Source organism: Pogona vitticeps, chromosome 3 (assembly GCF_051106095.1).
Source record: "Pogona vitticeps strain Pit_001003342236 chromosome 3, PviZW2.1, whole genome shotgun sequence".
Classification (NCBI taxonomy): domain Eukaryota; kingdom Metazoa; phylum Chordata; class Lepidosauria; order Squamata; family Agamidae; genus Pogona; species Pogona vitticeps.
In genome coordinates, this window is record NC_135785.1 from 183,794,073 (window position 1) to 183,812,699 (window position 18,627).

The 18,627-nt window shown below is 43.6% G+C and overlaps 1 protein-coding gene and 1 pseudogene across 1 annotated transcript in view; both read right to left on the reverse strand.

Annotated features, from left to right (window-relative positions):
- GEMIN8 (gem nuclear organelle associated protein 8) overlaps window positions 1–5,386 on the reverse strand; it is a 47,951-nt gene extending 42,565 nt beyond the window's left edge. Inside the window, exon 1 of the mRNA XM_020786744.3 lies at window positions 5,259–5,386. The gene's annotated coding sequence lies outside the window, so the exon portion shown is untranslated. The remainder of the gene's footprint in view (window positions 1–5,258) is intronic.
- Window positions 5,387–16,929: 11,543 nt separating this feature from the next.
- Window positions 16,930–17,084, reverse strand: LOC140706122 (U1 spliceosomal RNA; annotated as a pseudogene).
- Between the last annotated feature and the right edge of the window lie 1,543 nt (window positions 17,085–18,627).

Consider the following 18,627-nt stretch of genomic DNA (forward strand, 5'->3'; position numbering starts at 1 on the left):
TTCTTAACCTTTGTTACTCGGATGCTTTTGAACTGCAACTCCCAGAAACCCCAGCCAGCACAGTTGGTGGTGAAGGCTTCTGGGAGTTGCAGTCCAAAACTCCTGAGTAACCCAAGGTTAAGAACCAGTGATTTAAATCACAGTTTAAAATGATTTTTTAAAAATAATTGATTTTTTTAAAATCCATCCTGCTGTGTGTATCCTTCCTCTACACAAACATCACAACAGGATTTGCATGCACTTGGTATTTCTATATGGCTTTCATACACAGGCCGCCCAAAACAGCTCACACAGAAGTCTAAAATAACTACCTAGAATCCACATAGAATGGAGAATATGAACAAAGCACCAGCAAGGGAAGAGGAAGAAGAGGAGGAAAGAAAGAGAGAGAAGAAAACCCAGACAAACCCTTATTAAAAGGAACAAGTACATAAGGTTTTCTTCCTGGCAAGTGAAAGAAAACAAGATCTGCCTGGGGAGGGCATTCTAAAGGTGGATCATCACCATGGAAGACGGCCGTAAGATAACTCCCACCTCATTGGAAATGGCATAGCTGGACCTGCAAGAGGCCACCAATGAAGAAATTCTTAAGAGAGCAGGTAATCTCTAAATTATTCTGGGTTCCAAGCAGTTAAGGGCTTTTAAACACAAAACCAGATATCTGACCACCCAGCCTGGGCAAATACACAGGGTGGCAGTGCCCGGAGGAGAGCAGAGATGCCCAACACACCAACACAAGAAGAAGATGAGGAAGAGGGAATACAGCTTGGGCTGGTGGCAGTGATGCCCAGGAAGGGAGAGTGAAGCTAATTTGAGGTCAGGTGGGATGGAAAACCATGGATGACTGTGGCAGGGTCCTTTCCAATACAAAGGTGTTGTAAGGTAAAGGTAAAGGTTTCCCTTGACAATTTTTGTCCAGTCCTGTTCAACTCTAGGGGGCGTTTCCAAGCCATAGAGCCAGCGTTTTGTCCGAAGACAATCTTCTGTGGTCACATGGCCAGTGCGACTTAGACATGGAACGCTGTTACCTTCCCACCAAGGTGGCCCCTATTTATCTACTTGCATTTGCATGCTTTCGAACCGCTAGGTTGACGGGAGCTGGGACAAGTGACAGGCGCTCACTCCGTCGCCTGAATTCGATCTTACGACTGCTTGGTCTTCTGACCCTGCAGCACAGGCTTCTGCGGTTTAGCCCGCAGCGCCACCACGTCCCTTAGACAGTTTGAAATATATATATCTTATTGGTACCTGTTTGTGACACTGGTGCTCAGAGGGGACTCCCAACACCAGAAAACACAAATGAGGAATCATAAACCAAAGAATCCAAATGAGCCAGTCCCTTCCATGTTTAAAGGCATGAGAATGAAAGAGACACTCCCCCATCAAGAAAAAGTGAAAGGAAACAAATATGAGTATTTTCTCTGTGAACATCCCAAGTCAACAACATTTCCGAAATCAAAATAGGAACCAACACTAAACAGACCATACTCTAGGCACACTACTTAATCAAACTGTTTCCTGAAGCATCCTTCTCAACATGCCAGCTTTCACAAGGCATCACCTCTTCTTTTGGCCAGTTTTAGGCCATTGAAACCAAAGCATTACGGAAATTTCCTGTGCATGATTACAGTACAGCTTACAGAAACTGCCTCCCTTTAGGAGACAAGTTCTCACTGCTGTACACAATGAACTCTCACACACAAAGCCTCCCTCCACCCCAGCTTCTCTGCCACTGCAACAAAACTATAAACGTCAAGATGGGACCTCTAAGGGATTCATGACCCTGGCAAGAGAACATACTCTGTAGCTTCATGAGAAAAATACCACTCTCCTGAGCAACAGATCTGTAGGCCAGGCAGCCTTGGCTGTGATTAATGGGGGAAAATGAATGGGAAAAGGGGGTTCAGAGTGCCAGCCTGCCCAGTCACCACAATATGAGAACAAGGGGTCCTTGATTGAAGCAGAGAGCAACAAAATTGGAACAAATTGCAGTAAACCTTCTACACAGGCCATGGAAAGCAGTCCTGCACTATTAAAACTGTGTCCCTGAGGCAAACAAAAGGAGAGAGCTTTAGAGAGCAGCGACGATTCTAAGTACAAGAAAAATCAATGCCAAATAAGATATACAGTACACACATAAAATGCAAGCAGTGGAAAACTCTCCTGTAGAATATATGGTGCGGGTGGGGTGGGCAACTGGCTTTCTCAGTATCCCTGGCCTCCAACTTCCAGCAGGCTTCTCAAACACAGCTAAAGAGGTGGAAAATTGAAATCCAACATTATAAAGAAGGCCACAAAGGACTTTTTAAGAGAAAGCACATGTCTCTGGAGACTGAGATCATCCATACTACAGTACAATGTTCTCAATTACTATATAGAGATGTAAAAGCTGGAAAGCGAAGAGAGCTGATAGAGGAAAAGATGATTCATTTAAAACGCAGTTTTACAGGAGATCTTTATGGATCAAATGGACCACCAGAATGATAAGCACATGAGTGCCAGATCAACTCAACCCTGCACTCCCTCTAGAAACAAAAATAACTATACAGTAGTAAGTGGAGGCTGATGAACTCTGTGCACATCATGGGAAGACTCATTGGAAAAGAAGAGTAAATGGCAGTAGGGAAAGAGGAAGACCAAACATGAGATGAACTGATTCCATAAAATAACTCTCAGTCTTTAGTTTGCAAGAGCTAAGCAGGCTGTTAATAACAAGTCATTTCAGAGGTTCATCATAAGTTGGAAATGACTTTGATGACACATACGAATATCAAGTTGACCAGCTCTAATATCCAGAGTCCAGCAATCTTTCCCTTTGTTCTCCACTCCAACTCAGGAGGGAGAAATACACACTCTAGCCTATTTGCCCTTATAGAAGTAAAAGACCAGATCTTTGATCCATCACTATGAATTCCTAACAAAATCTGAATCATATTCTGTTTAGTGTAATCATAAAATTTAGCCTCAAATTAAATTGCAGCAAAGAAATCTCTAAACAAAATCCATTCAACCTACACTCAGCCACCACCTGCATTTCTTCACATTAATTTGAATGCAATGAAATACAATTGTCACCTGCATGCAAATCCTCATGTGTGCATGCATGATCGGCTCTAAAACTGCTGAGTTCAACAGCTGTTCCCATAAAATGTTTGAAGTTCTGTGTAGATTATGTTTCTTCCATTAAGGGAGTTACTGTGCTGCTGATCTCAACAAGACCACACACACTATGCAGTGAGAAAAATGGGTAAAATTAACCCTTGTTTCTGCATAGAGCAAAGCTACATTCTGTAAACCAGAAAGTACATCACATTTTTAGCAAACATGCAAGATTACAGTTGTTCTAGCCACTGCATAGTTACAGCTGATGATGGATTTCCACATTATTTTCCCCAAGGAAACAAATATAAAGGCCACCTTTTCTTCTTCACTTATGTCGCAATTCCACCTCTTAATTCTGCCATCTTTTTGAAAGCTAGAAATCTTTGTGCCTTTTACCAAAATGGACAGTGCTGTGTCAATCATTGGATGAGAATTGTGGTTTTCTAAGTTTGCCCAGCTTGTTTCGGAGTAGATTTTGGTGGAACACACAAGCCAGGGATGTGTTGTCTATGGGTGGATGGGGAAAACTGTGAGCAGCAGACCAACGTTTGAGTAGTACACTGTAGTACACAGTAAATGTCTTGTTAAGACAAAAACTTAAATAGCAATTTAGCTTGGCAATTGTAAGCAACTCTGGCTTCTTTCGAGATATTTAGATTGTTTTGGAGATTGTGGTGATCTTTTCATCTGTTCACTGTTTGCTTTGCAGTGAATTTAAAGTAAAAATCTCCGGCTTTAAGTTGCTCAGTAAAAGCAATCTTCTTTTCCCAACACTTATATCAACATGTTGCACCATTTTAAAAAGCAGGGGAATTCACAGAAGAAGATCCTTCCATTTAAAGCAATGAGCTAGTGTTATAGTCATCTTCTAAAACATTTTAGAAACATCAGACCATAGATGAATGTGTCTCCTCATTCAAAACCTAGGCACATTGCAGCACAGTTCTTGCACTTTAAATTCCTCCCCCAGTAAACACTACAACAAAATCACACTAGCAATTCCACTCCATATGTAGCACACCACTAGTGATGTGGAAGAACTAAAAATGAAAGCCTGCTAGTAACCACCTCTATCAAAAGCAGATCTGACCCCACAGTTCAGTTCATAGTTCTATGAGCTCTACCAGTCCAAATGAACTGATCTATATTTGGGAGAGGGAAGCATTTGATGAAATTAGTCCTATATAAGCAAAGGCCTTTCTTTTTAGGGAAGGAAAGAGTGGCGTTCACCTTTTCTATGTTTTTGAGGTGGAAAATAAGGTACAAGAAGGCTGTACCAATCTTCCCATGCTTTGAATACGGAGCAGGGTTGAATGATGGAGTGAACTTTCTTACTTTTGCAGTACAACTTCAACCACAACTTTTTTTCCTTTAAAACAAAGCTGCCCCGGCACTGGGGATGTATCTACTGTACATTTATTCTATTTTTCGTAGCCTTGTGGGTCTGCCACTGAGACCTTCCTGCTAGAGAGCCTACTCAGGGCAATACTATACCACTCAAAAATAAATCCAACCAAGACTTAGTTAGCAAGTCTGGCTAAAATTATATCCTACTCCTCCATGCCTCCTGGTGGCTTCTGAGATGCCACCGATTCCTAATCCACAGATCATCCTCATCATCATCTCAGAACCGCACAGCAGATGGACACGGTGGGTTCCAGCCCCTGTCAAGGAGGCACAGGGAGGGAAGGGACTGAACTCCCACCCTCTGGATTCACAGCCAGAGACCTAAACCATCCAGAAGGAATAAGGACCACGTCCCTCAAAACAAAAGCTAAAGGTAACTGAGGAGGATGTACTGTGTATTCGACTCAAATCCTGCACTTCATGTATATGCCACGGCTGCTAAAACTATTAATAAGTGCCCAATCGCTAGGATTCTCCCACGGGGCACCACCTGTGTTTTTGTGGCGGGTCTCTCCCCCCCCCCCCAGCCATCCTCCTCGCCTTCTCCTCCTATTCCTCCTCCCCAAAGCCTGCTTCTGCCTCTTCCCCAAGACAGGGCAGTCCCGGGAGGAGCTCCCCCAGGGAGAGATCTGCGCTGGGAACTAACTGGGCTCGCTTCCCTCCCATCCCTCCATGATGCGCATCTCCCCGGGACGAGGGGGCTCTGGCTCATCCAGCGGCCGCCAGAAGACAGAAATACACACACGTACTTGGGCGGCAAAAGGAACGGGAGGAACGAAGACCCGCACCGCGCCTGCTCCTCCTTCCGGTCGTAGGTGGAGAAAAAAAGGAAGAGGAGGGGCCAGCGAAGCAGCCTACACGCACACACACACACCCGCGCGCAGGAAAAGGGCTTTTTGATGCGTGAAGGGCTTTTTTGGTTTTGCTAGATTCATGGCGCCATCTGGTGGTCATGCGCGAGCATCACAAGCACTGTCGCTTCTTCCCGCTTATTTTCCCAAACAGAGACACGTCCCCGTGTATTCGCGAGGCTTTCACGGCCGAGATCTAATGGTTGTTGTGGGCTTTTCGGGCTCTTTGGCCGTGTTCTGAAGGTTGTTCTTCCTGACGTTTCGCCAGTCTTTGTGGCTGGCATCTTCAGAGGACAGCACTCTGTGCTCTCTCAGCACTCCCAAGCCAGAGTGCTGTCCTGTGAAGAGGCCGTCCACAGAGACTGGCGAAACGTCAGGAAGAACAACCTTCAGAACACGGCCAAAGAGCCCGAAAAACGCACAACAGCCATACGTCCCCATCTCTGCTTCCTTGGAAGAGTTCCTAAGGCAGCTTGTCTGTGTAAATTGTGTGCTCTTCACAGAACACCATTACCTTAAGGGAAGGCCTTGGGGAAGCCCAAGTAATGATGATGATGATAGAGAAATATTGAGAGACAGTGCTGAAGCAGCAAAATGCTGGTGGACAAGGAATGCTAGTAGACCATGGGGCAGGAGTTGAGAAGGAGAGGAGAGGACTGGAAAGGTTTTTACCTTCAAAGAGGGTTGACTAGCTAGAACCTTAGTTAGAACTTCTAAATTGCAAAGTTTCTTTCTAAGTCCCACTTATTTCCTTCTCCACTTTCCCCAATGTACTTGAGTGTGTGGTACCTTATGATATCTCTTATTTTTACTGTGCTTTTAAGTGGTTTTTAACTATTATCAATGTGTGTGTGTGTTCTGTGCCATTAAGTTGGATACGCATAGTGACACTAATAAGGTTAAGTGAGATATTTTATTTATTTATTTATTTATTTATTTATTTATTTATTTATTTATTTATTTATTTATTTATTTATTTATTTATTTATTTATTTATTTATTTAATTTAATTTATTTATTTAATTTATACCCCGCCTATCTGGCCCACCGGACCACTCTAGGCGGCTTCTAAATATAAAATCAAATAATAAAACATAGACAAATACATAATAATCAAACAAGAACAGCAGTAAAAATAAAAAGGAAAAGTAAGAAAAAATCAAGAGTTGGCTGGAGGGAAGGCCTGAATAAACAGCCATGTTTTTAATTGGGTTTTAAAGGTGCCCAGTGTGGGGGCCGCGCGAATCGTAGGAGGGAGATTGTTCCAGAGGCGAGGTTTCGTGTCTTCTCCTTCCGGGTCTCTCTCAGCGTCAGGCTCCTGAGCCTCACCTCCTGACTCGCGCGGGTGATCCGGGTAGACCTTGGTGGGAGGAGGCGTTCCGCCAAATATCGCCAAATATTTAAAGAGTGGTTTTACCGATTCCTATCCCCCCCCCAGTGAGTTTCCATGGCTGAGTGTGGATTCAAAGCCAGGCCTCCTAAGTCTTAGTTTGTGATAATGTCGTATGAAAACCAAGCAGCAGCTTCCTGGAGTGTATGTTATAACACAAAGGGCCACCAGTGCCATTACCATCAGTCTGAACAAATACCGTCCCTTCCTCCCAAACCCTGAATTTTATGCAGGGGGGGAGGGCGAAAATGAAGTTATTACACCTGTCTCCAGGATGGCATGCCATGTTGTGCATCACTCCACTGAATTAAATGCTCTTTCAGAAATATTCCAGTCAGGATTATCAGAATGGAGCAGTTCTGATCTGCAGTTATTCTGTGATTCTGATACCATGTCCGTTCTGCCCCATGTTAGCTCCAGAAGTAGTCAGGAATGTGGCTACTGGAAATCAGGCACCAGAATGTGGCTGGTAGAATTCCATAGATTTATCTAGAAGCTTATTCATTTTGCAATAACTAATCGCTGGTTTTAGTCCCTTTTTCCTTTTATGAAAAAAAAAGATCTCCCACAATTGCACTAACAATAAAAATATTTGTGAAAATATTTGTAGCCAGAATCCTTTGGGGAGAACGAAGGGTAACTGTGCAAGCAACCTGCCCCCATGTTGCATGGCCAGTCACAAAACCAGCTATGTTTTAGACCAAAGAAGAGATTTATCTTTCAGTGTGTAGTTTCTCCCAGCAAGATTCTTTAATATTTTGTCATGGGAGGTTGTATTGAAGACGGGAAGGAGTGGGTATGGATTTTCATTAAATCTTCATTATCTTGAGAACTGGACAAGGGCTAGCTGGTTGGAACTGAATCTTGGCAAGACAAGGGTCCTTTTGTCAGGAAGGGCCCCTGATCGACTTGGTGGCACCCTGCCTGGTCGTGAAGGGGATCAAACTCACCCTGAAGGATCAGGTGCAAACTCTTGGTATGCTGCTGGACTCAGTTCTTTCAATCAGATCTCGGCTGTGGCCAAGTCTGCCTTTTATCAGCTGAGGTGGATAACACGCTTTCACCCCTATCTCAACAGAAAATCCCTTACAATGCTGGTTCATGCACATGTAATCTCAAAAATAGACTATTACAATCCTCTCTACGTGGGGTTGCCCTTGAAGATGGTTCGGAAGCTGCAGCAGGTGCAGAACACCATTGCCAGAGTAGTCTCCAGAACATCTCAATATAACCATATAAGTCCTGTTCTGCACTGGCTGCTTGTATGCTTCCTGGCCAAATTCAAGGTGTTTATGTTAGGATTTAAAGCCCTCAACAGTTTAGGACCTTGTTACCTGTTTGAGTGCCTGTAGCAAATAGTTCCAAGTACATGCATAGGATTCTTTTGCCGATGAGAAGCAGAGATGATGGAAACTGGAGTCCAATAACTTCTGAAGGGCCACAGATTCCCATTCCTGCTCTAAAGTCTTTTCTTCAGTTGTGACACTGCATGAGGCAGGATTCAACTACTTAGAGGTGCTCAAGGAGAAGATACAAGCTCTGCACAATATGCTGTGAGTCTTTCTGTCTGCATATTGGGATATCCTATTAGAGGAGGGTTAGGGAGTGGGGAAATAGATGTGTAGCTCTGTGTGCTCCACTTCAAAGAAATGATATCATAATCACTGGCAAATTACCACTGATTAAAGGCTTCCTTTTGTGATTTCAAGGTACACACAGCTTATACCTAATGCAATCAAGTTATGTGCAGTAGATCAGATGGAAAGCTCTTTAATCTCTCTAGATTGATAGCGAAGACCAAAGTCCAGCTGAAATGCATGCAGGACTTCATCTTTGCCGATGATGCAGCCATTGTTGCTCACTCTGTCGAAGAGCTGCAACAACTTATGAATCGTTTTAGTAAGGCCTGCCAAGACTTTGGACTAACAATCAGCCTGAAGAAAACACAAGTCACGGGCCAGTGCGTGGACTCGCCTCTCTCTTTTACCATCTCTTCATAAGAATTGGAGATTTTTCATGACTTAGTGTACCTTGGCTCAACGATCTCTGACACACTCTCTCTAGATGTCGAGCTAGATAAATGCATTGGCAAGGAAGCTACCATGTCCTCTAGACTCACAAAGAGATTATGGCTTAATAAGAAACTGATGGGATATACCAAGATCCAGGTCTATAGAGCTTGTGTCCTGAGTACACTCCTGTACTGCAGTGAGACCTGAACCCATTGTGCACGGCAGGAGAGGTAGTTGAACACATTCCATATGTGTTGTCTCCGACACATTTTTGGTATCACCTGGCAGGACAAAGTTCCAAATAGAGTAGTCCTAGATAGAACGAGCAGGAATTTTTAGCATGTATACATTACTGAAACAGTGACGTCTACATTGGCTCGGGCATATCGTGAGAATGGCTGATGGTTGGATTCCAAAAGATCTCCTTTATGGAGAATTAGTGCAGAGAAACCGCCCCAGAGGGAGACCACAGCTGCGATGCAAGGATATCTGCAAGTGAGATCTGAAGGCCTTAGGAATGGACCTCAACAGATGGGAAATCTTGACATCTGAGCATTCAACCTGGAGGCAGGTGGTACATCACAGCCTCTCGCAATTTGAAGAGACAATTGTTCAGCACGCCGAGGCAAAGAGGCAGTCCTGAAACCAGCAAAATCAGGGAGCTGGACAGGACAGATTGTATTTGTCTTCTGTGTGGAAAGGATTGTCACTCTTGAATTGGCCTTCTCAGCCACACTAGACATTGTTCCAAGACCTCTATTCGGAGCGCGTTACCATATTTTCTCGAGAGTGAAGGATGCCTACATGTATGCACACTCCAAAACTGTGACAGTAAGCCTTTAACCAAAGATAATTTGCCACTACTGCTGATATCATTCTCATTGCATATGCAGAGCAATGCAACAGGATTTTAGGCAGTGGACCTTGAATCTGTTCGTCATCATAGTAAAGCTGGAAAGAATCACTGATGTTACAAAGTTCCGGCAAGACACAGTGACCTTTTCATGAAATGTCTTTAAAAGCTGAAATGTTGTTTTGGAATGGAAAAAAAATTCTAACTCAACTGGATATCAATTTGACTTTGGCTTTGGCTTTAGAGTGCTTAAACATTACATGTACCAGGGCTCATTTGCCTGGTTTGCTTTTTAGCAGATCTTTCCCATACAGTGGGGTCTTTACTTGAGAACTTAATCCGTATTGGAAGGCGGTTCTCAAGTCAAAAAGTTCTCAGGTCAAATCTGCATTTCCCATAGGAATGCACTGAAAACCATTTGATCCGTATCTGCTCTTTTCAGTCCATAGAAACTAATGGGAAGCTGCTATTCCGCCTTCGACCACTAGAGGGGGATATTTTGTTTCTTCTTTTTTTTCTTAGGTCATGAAAAGTTCAGGGAAGGCAGGGAAAATACAGTCCAGGCAGTACCAGGCAGTCTGAAGACTCCCAATCCACTCTCTAAACGCTGGGAGGAGTGAGGAAGCAGACAGGCACCCTTTTCACTGGCCAACAGTTAACTGAAAGTTCAAATTTTGCACTTTCCCTGCCTCCCACGTGGTTTATTTTTCAGTTCTTAACTCAAACCTAAGTACTTAAGTCAATATTTTCCTATGAGAGCGGTTCTTAAGTCAAAATGTTCTTAACTCGAGCCGTTCTTAAGTCAAGACCCCACTGTACTGGGATATCCAATCTTTAGAGTTGCACAGAATGGTGTAGTTCCATTTTATTAAACAAACATCCAACCTAAATAACATAACCCTAACACCACAATAAAATATGATTACATAATACACCAGTGCCACCTTCACCCTCAGGTCTAGCATTAATAATATTTTAAAAATTCATTCAATCCATTTTCTCTTGAAAAATTCATTGTTTCCCTCTCCGGAATACATATTCCAGAAATACACTCCATATTTTCTTAAAATCATTATTTTTTGATAGGGTCTCTTCTTATTTTCATTTCATGTCAATTTATCATTAATTGCCATCTCCCATAATTCTCTATACCATTCCTTTAAATTAATCTGGTTATAATTTTTCCAATTTTTTGCAAAAAAATATTAACCTTGCTGCAGTAACCATTATTACAATTAAATCCTTATTTTCTTTCAACAATTGATCTTAAATAAAAAATGTTTTTAATGTAGTTCCAAGAAAAAACAACTTTGTGGAGTCAGACACATCTCATTCTCCGAGAATTTTGGTGTCCTTGCCACATTCCATTGGGCCAGTCCAATGGAAGAGATCAACATGCACAAATGACCTCTCATCTATGTGGCATAGCAGTGTACATCCCCATGCTTACACCTTAACACTCATTGAAAGATCCTATTTATTTTGCTTCTTACATTATTGCATCTGTGGTCACCCAATGCTGTGTATACCTGGCTACCCATGAAGCCAACAGTTGGACTGAGACCCATTTCTTCATCACACCTTCAGCCATGTCTGTGCACAAAATCTTTGGACTCTAGTCAAGATAAATATTCTGTGATCCCATACTTAATGAAGGAATACTTTATTACGATGAAAGATCAGTAAAACCAAATCAACATAAAATGGATACATATAATTATAGTTTCATAAAGTCAGTCAGGGTAGTAAAATTCCATTAAAACAGGATAAAACAACCCCTTCTTTCCAGTTAATAACTTAATGCTGTATAAGTAAAACCTCAGCCAGTGTTATATTAAAAGCATTATATTATCCATCTAAAATCACCTACCCAAACATCTGATTACGAATAACCATTGCTGCAGCACAGAATTTGGCCACTTGTCTCGTAATATATGGGGTATTGTCAGAGAGTAGCAACTGGACATAATCCTCCTCTGATCTCCCGGGAGATTTACAGATAATAGGTGATAAAAGCTCCATACAAAGATCCCAATAGCAAGTACAGAAAAGGAGAACATGACCAACTGATCCAAGTTTATCACTATTACAAGGGCAGAGACAATCTGATGCAGGCAAACATCGAAATCTTCCCTCCAGAAGCTTAGAAGGAAAGACATTGAGCCTAGCTAGTGTGAAAGCCCTAATGGCTTTAGATGGCATAGTGCTGGCTAAATATGAGGAAGTCATAAAAGAAAATTTATTAAGAAAGTTATATTTGCCTAAATGGCCAATATGGTCCTGCAATTCAATGTCCCATACCCTTAACTTCACCGCATTGATAGCATCTGTGAGACCCATTGCTATAAGTATACTGGGGGGAAAGCCAATTTTCAATATCTCTTCAGTTATATGCTTCTTCTCCAACTGAAAGGAATCTAGGATTTTTTCTTCTAATGAAAAAATCAGTTTAAGCCAGTATTTCACCATAAGGATATTAACTCAACCTTAGTGTGATCTTGATTTGTGAATGTGTAGACAACTTGTGACCTTCTAGAAACTGATGGATTGCAACTTCCATCATTTCTTGCTATTGGCTATATTTGCTAGAGCTGATGTGAGTGGTAAGCCTATAATATCTGGAAAGCCACCCATTGTACACACTGGCCCTCTGCATAAAAAAGTATACTTGTTGCAAATCTTACTGTCCTCAAATGGAAAATAGGTATATTTCTAATGATGCACTCATTGCTGCTGTTTGAAGCTAACAAGGGCAGCAATCAAATAGTCTCTAAGCAACCCTTAAATTTGGGATTGCAGAAAATTGCAAAGAATAAAGAATAAAAATTGATCTCTGCGCACCTGGCAGCCTCAGTGTAACAGAATATTGAACATGACCAGTCATGGCTGTCTTGTTTTAATTGGTTTTCCAGTTCCTATTAACTCTGCTCAGCTAAATAGACAGGAGCCAGTATAACTCAGAGAGCTATATAGTTAGCTCTAAATAGCTTTGCAAATATTGCACTAATATTTTTTTTCTAAAAGGGGGAATATCTTATTATTGTTAAATTAGAAAGTAAGGCAATCTTTTGCCATAATGATTCAATTGCAACGTCCACTTGAAGAAAAAGTCTCCTAGAACAAAAAACAAAAAAACAAAAAAAGACTCATGTTTGTTATAGAACAGGGTTGGGAAACCTGCAATCCTCAAGGTGTTATTGGATTACAACTCCCATCAGTCCTAACCAGCATACTCAGTGATGAGGGATAATGAAAGTTAAAATGTATGTCAACAACAGCTGGAGGGACCTGTAGAACAAGGAAATGGAGAAGCAAGAACAGGCAAATGGGAGAAAGGAAGGAAAAAGCAACAATCAAGGTAGAAAGTCTATTTCCATGCCCAACTTTTCCAGTGCCTACTATGTGCTCTTTACAAGAAATGACTTACCTCTCAAATATTATCTGATTATTGTTTCTAGAATATGTACAGATAGGAAGGAAGCTTACATGACATAGTCACATGATGGTTTCCTTTATTAACGGATGATAGCTGACAAAAATGATAGTGTCTACAAAGTTTGAGATATGAATCTTGTGTTTCCTTTAGAGTATGATACAGCTAAGACCTTAAATCAGCGGTCCCCAACCTTTTTGGGACAGCAGACCATTTGGGGGGTGGGGCGAGCTCCATGCGTGGACCGGTTGGGGGACGGGGGGCACCCCTGTGCTCACGGGTGGGCATGTCACGCTCATGGAGGGTCGTGTTGCACTTGCAGAGGGGTGTGTCATGCTTATGCGCATGTGCATGAGCGTGACATGCCCACCCGCAAGCGCGACACACCCACACACTCTCAAAATCTGCCTGGCTTCTAATTTCAGTCCAACTAGGAGTGGGAGCCGCAGCGGCGGCACCTACTTGGCGAATGTTGGGTTTCCTCATCAGGGTCTCCCAGAAGCGCTTTGCTTCAGAGTTGTCTCCCTGGTCCTGGAGGGCACAGGAGCAACCCCACCATCGACCCTCCCTACCTGGTAGGGACAGGGGCCTGCCTGCCCCCGAAGGGCCTACACGTCTAGAAAGGGAGCCCTTTCCCTGCCCGGCAGCCTTCTCCTTCCGAAGCAGTGGAACTTGTGGGGGTCAGGGCTTGGCGCCACTGGGGCTTCTGGTTTTAGGTCTCCCCCCCCCACTCTTTCCGGGTCACCTGGCGAGGCGCTCCAAAGCACTCCCGCGATGTGCCAGGGAGGGACGGAAGGAGGGGGCGACGCAGAGCCCTTATATTAAGCAGCTTGTTGGGCCACCTCTCCAGGCGCCAATGCTGCCTCCGGCACTGCTGCTGTCGGCTCGTCCTCTCTGCAGCTGAGGTGAAGGAGGGCCCCCGCTTGCAACCTGGGCATGCACTTCTCCTTCCTCCTGCCTGGTACTCCTCCGTTCCCTGCCCAGATGTGCTGTAGGAGGGGGTGATGCCGAGAAAACAGCCTTCTCGCACACGCTCCCCTCCCAAACCGTTTCTATTCGCAGCCTGCTGCGGAGAGCTCGTGACCATCCGTCCGTCTTGATGGTCTGTCACTCGTTCCCTCCCTCTCTCTTCCTTTCCTTTTCCTTTCCTGCTGCTGCTTGTTTGTTGCCACTGCCAGGGCCAAAGTGCCGCAGCCAACAAGGGGGTACGAATGTTCCGTCTGAGAGAACAAAGCGGCCAGTAGCAGGGACCGCTGGCCCGCGCACCAGCCAATGGGGAGCTGTGAAAGTGCAACACGCCCACCCGTGAGTGTGACACACTCACCCGAGGGTGTGACATGCCCCTCCACAAGCGCGACAACCCCTATGCGTGCGGGCAGGGTGGGTGGAGATCCATGTCCGTGGCCCAGTTGAAGGAAGCCCACAGACCGGCACCAGGCCGTGGACCAGGGGTTGGGGACCCCTGATCTAAACAAACCACGCAGGGAGTGCCCCCCAGATCGCTTTACACCTAAACCTGTGGAGAAAGTTCTCCCCTTAATCGAGCTTCCAATGGGAAATAAATTAGTTCTGGCCCATACCCCATTCCCCACAGCTGATTTATTTAACTGGAAACGAGATCTTCCACCATATCAAGAGGCCCTTCAGAAGTACCTGGACTTGATCCAACAGATCATTACTGCTCATCACTCTTCTGAGCAGCCTCCTAAGCAAAGATGAGAAATGCCAGGCTCTTGCTAAGACCTATGCCCGGTATACTACTTATAGGGTTCAACAAATAGCCGATGGCAATGGGACAATTGATTGGCTTGAAGCAGCAGCCCTCAACCTGAGTTATTGATCTGAATCCTAATAAGCTTGCTGTGGCCCGCCTGCTGAAAGCAGAAAGAAATGCTGTAATTCATGGTCTCAAACTAGGAGTGCCAAAGGCTGTGAAACCTTCACAGAGTTTACAAGATTGTTAAAAAAAAACCCATGGAATCCCCACAGGAATTCCTGATGAGGCTCAAGGATGGTTTTCACTGGTACACTTGCCTTGATCTGGATTTGGAATCAACAGCCAGCTGTGCTACAGATGCAGCTCCAAAAGCACCCAGCTATGTGTGACTGCAGCCACTGAACTGCCCAAGTCCTGCAGCTGGTCTGGTCAGCACAGTTATGCATCATCTGTAGCACAGCTATACAAAAGCACTTTGCACATGTCTCTCTGCTGCCTGTCTACTCATTGTCTAAGATACAAGGGTGCTTCTGAGGAGAGATACCTGCTCAGTAAAATGCTATGTACAATAACTCTGAGTCAAGCTTCTTTATTAGACAAGGCAGCTCAGGGCCATGCTCCTAGGGAAGGATATTGCAGGAAAAAGGGAGGGACACAAACCCTATTTTCATTGATAATGATGGAAAGGGTGGGGAGGAATGCAGAAGGAATTTTCTGAATTTGGACCAGGGTTCTATGACATAAATAGTGCTTTGAATGGCAGTTAGTTCTCCAACATCTTTTAATATTCCATTCTTGACTCTTGACCTAAAAAGGAGTAGGTAAATAGCTCCATGTCATTAACTAAGGTAGTTAATGGATGGTCATTTAGACATACTACTTATCATTTATGAGCTTATAAGAAAAACAAAAACAAAACAGCCCTACAGCAGCCCATGCAGGAGTATTTATGATCCACAGGGCAAGGCTTTTATTTCACTCTTGCAAGCAGCCCGGTTGGGCTTAAGACTGTGAGAGACATTTAAATAACTCTGACATATCGCTGAAGTCATAATGAGAGAAGGTGTCACATGACCTCTGAAGTCACATGGTTGCTGAAGCAACAGGTTCTTGACAGTTGGTCTTTGCCCACTTGCTGCTTTCCTGCCTCAACAGCCATTGGGAGCAGAGTGAGTTAGAGAGACCTTGGCTTTTCAAAATTACTTACATTTACCTTTCATCTGGGCTTAACCATGGACTTTCTCAGCCATTCAGGTTCATAGTTTGTAGAGATGTACTCTATATCAACGGATAGGTTGCTTCCTGTTTTGTCTATAGCTCTGGAAACTACATTAAGGTGTTGCCTGGGTAGTGTAGGTTTAAGGTGGCAAGGTCTGGCAGGGCAGTTGATGTGATACCTTTGAGAGGTTGTTGTTGTTTTTTAATGGAGATAAATGGGTTTGTTAGGGGGCAGCCAGATGTAAGGTGGATTTCAATAACAGACTTCCCACACAGATGGGAAAGAGTAGCGTTTGTGGGGATCCTTTTCTGGGTGCCCCCTTTCTGATGGAGCCGTGGGTGTAGTTGTTGGAAATGAGACAGAAATGTTTCATTTATGAAACAATTGCCCACTCTGCATGCTTAATCTGTGTATTTCATCCCTAGTATTCATTAGATTGTATTTGGTTACTCCCCTTCCTTAATAAGCATAATTAGAAAAAAAAGTTTTTGTTTATGTTGTTCAGAAATGAACAACAGACCTCTTTACATATTTTTTTTCTGAGTCTGAAGGGTTCCAAAGATTATTGTGTCTGAAATATTTACCAATTTAATGTGTTAATATGCCAGGATCTATTGACTTGTTCAGCTTACCGTATTTTTCGCTCCATGAGACGCACTTTCCCCCCCAAATAGTGAGGGAGAAAGTACGTGCGTTTTATGGAGCAAATACAATAAAAAAAGGGTTCCACCACCACCACCCAAAAGCCTCCCACTGCCATGCTGGGAGGCCTCTGAACTGACACCAGAGACTGCTTGCTGCTTGGACCTCACCATTCTGCACTGCTGGCTTTCCAGGATCTGTTTCCTGGAGCCCACCTGGAAAACAAGCAAGGCCAACAGGCCTATGGTAGCAGGCAGTGAAAACAGCCAAGGACCAAAGGGGAAAGAGTAATTCTAGAAAGACCAGGGGAAACCACAGACATAGTCCCCCACTTAGGCAGTTGATTTTCCCACATTTGGGGAAATCACAGGGGTCAGCATATCCAAAGTGCAAAAGATGAGCCTCACCCTGGGAAAACCACTTTGGTGATCATGGTATCTCTCCTGCCAGGTATGAGTTGGAATGGCCCCTGAACCTCCTGCCCCTTTCTGTGCCCTGTCCCCCAAAGGCATGGTGACCCCCGGCTGCACCTCCTGATCAGAACAGGGCTGCACAGCCCCAGTCCCAAAAGAGGCCAAGAGAGCTACTCGGTGCTTTGGGGTGCCCCACAGGACCCCCATCAGGGGCTGGATGTTCCTCCCACAATCCTCCAGTGCACAGATATTAGCATACCTAATATGCTGGGAAGGCAAGGAAAGTGGGGAAATTCAAACTTTCAGTTAGTGAAGAGGCTGCTTGTCTGCTTCCTTGCTAGTCCAAGCAATTAGAGAGCTGGGAGAGAGACCTGGGACTGCCTGGTATTGTCTTTTTAAAATGTAACATTTAGTTTAAAAGCTGTTTGTTTGGGGTTAGTGTTTGGGTGAAAAGGTGCTTGCTTTAAAAGCTGCCTGGGAAACTGTTCAGAACAGCACCGATCAGCTGAGCTGTTAGGTGGGGAGGGGAAAGGAGCAGGAGCAGGAGTGGAGAAGAGCACAAAATGGCTGCCGTCTGCCATCTGCCTGCTGGCTTTTAGCTGTTTGGGGCTCTTTTTTGGCTGTTCTGGGGTCTACCAAGGCACTGTGAAGAGCCAGGCTCAGTCTACAGTACCTGGTAAGTGACTTTCTTTTAAGTTTTTTAAAGTTTCTGACCTTTTTCCTCCCATAAAAATGCATTAATTAATTTTCTATGCATTTCTATGGGAAATTTGGATTCAACTTGCAAACTTTTCAACTAGTTCTGGGCATCTAATAGAGAATGTATTTCCAAAGGGTGTTGCAGCAAGGAAACTAATTGTGCCTCGTGACTTCTAACTGGATTACAGTACCTGCTTCCTGATTTCAGCTACTATAGTTTGTATTCAGTTTTTTTTTGGCTCGTCAAGAACATTGTTCATGGCTTTGTGTGGCCTAACCTGTTGTGCCTGGCATGCTATAAATGTTCAATTATGTCAGAAAATGGAGATTTGGTCTTATGCTGAGCATGTGCTACTGCTGGTGAATGGGATCAGGTTAAGCTTTGTGTTGCTGTTCTTTTGCATAACCTAAAGTAAATAAGGAAAACCAGCTGTTAAATAGTTTAATTCCACTATTTATCCTCCACACAACTAAAAAGGACCTCTCAATGCAGTGCCAAATCAGACAAACCATTTCTAACTTAATATAGGCTTGAGCCGTAGCTGGGCAGAGTTGCACAACAATATCATCTGTCATTGAGACATTTCTATAAGCATAGGGAGGAGGTAGATGAAAGGAAATGTAAAATATAGGTATAGGGGTATAGGTCTTATCACTGGCTGATAATGGTTTATATGTACTTGAATTAAATTTATGGTACACAAATTTATGGTACATAAACTAGAGTACACAAAGCTTTAAGTCTCTCCATTTGTTAATGACAGTGGTAATGGTTCTTAATGCCACTGTTGACTGCTGTTCACTTTACATGGTTCAAATATTATTCTGTTATAGTTTATTAAATATTTTATTACACTATTTGGTTCAGAATATATTTTCCCTGTTTTCC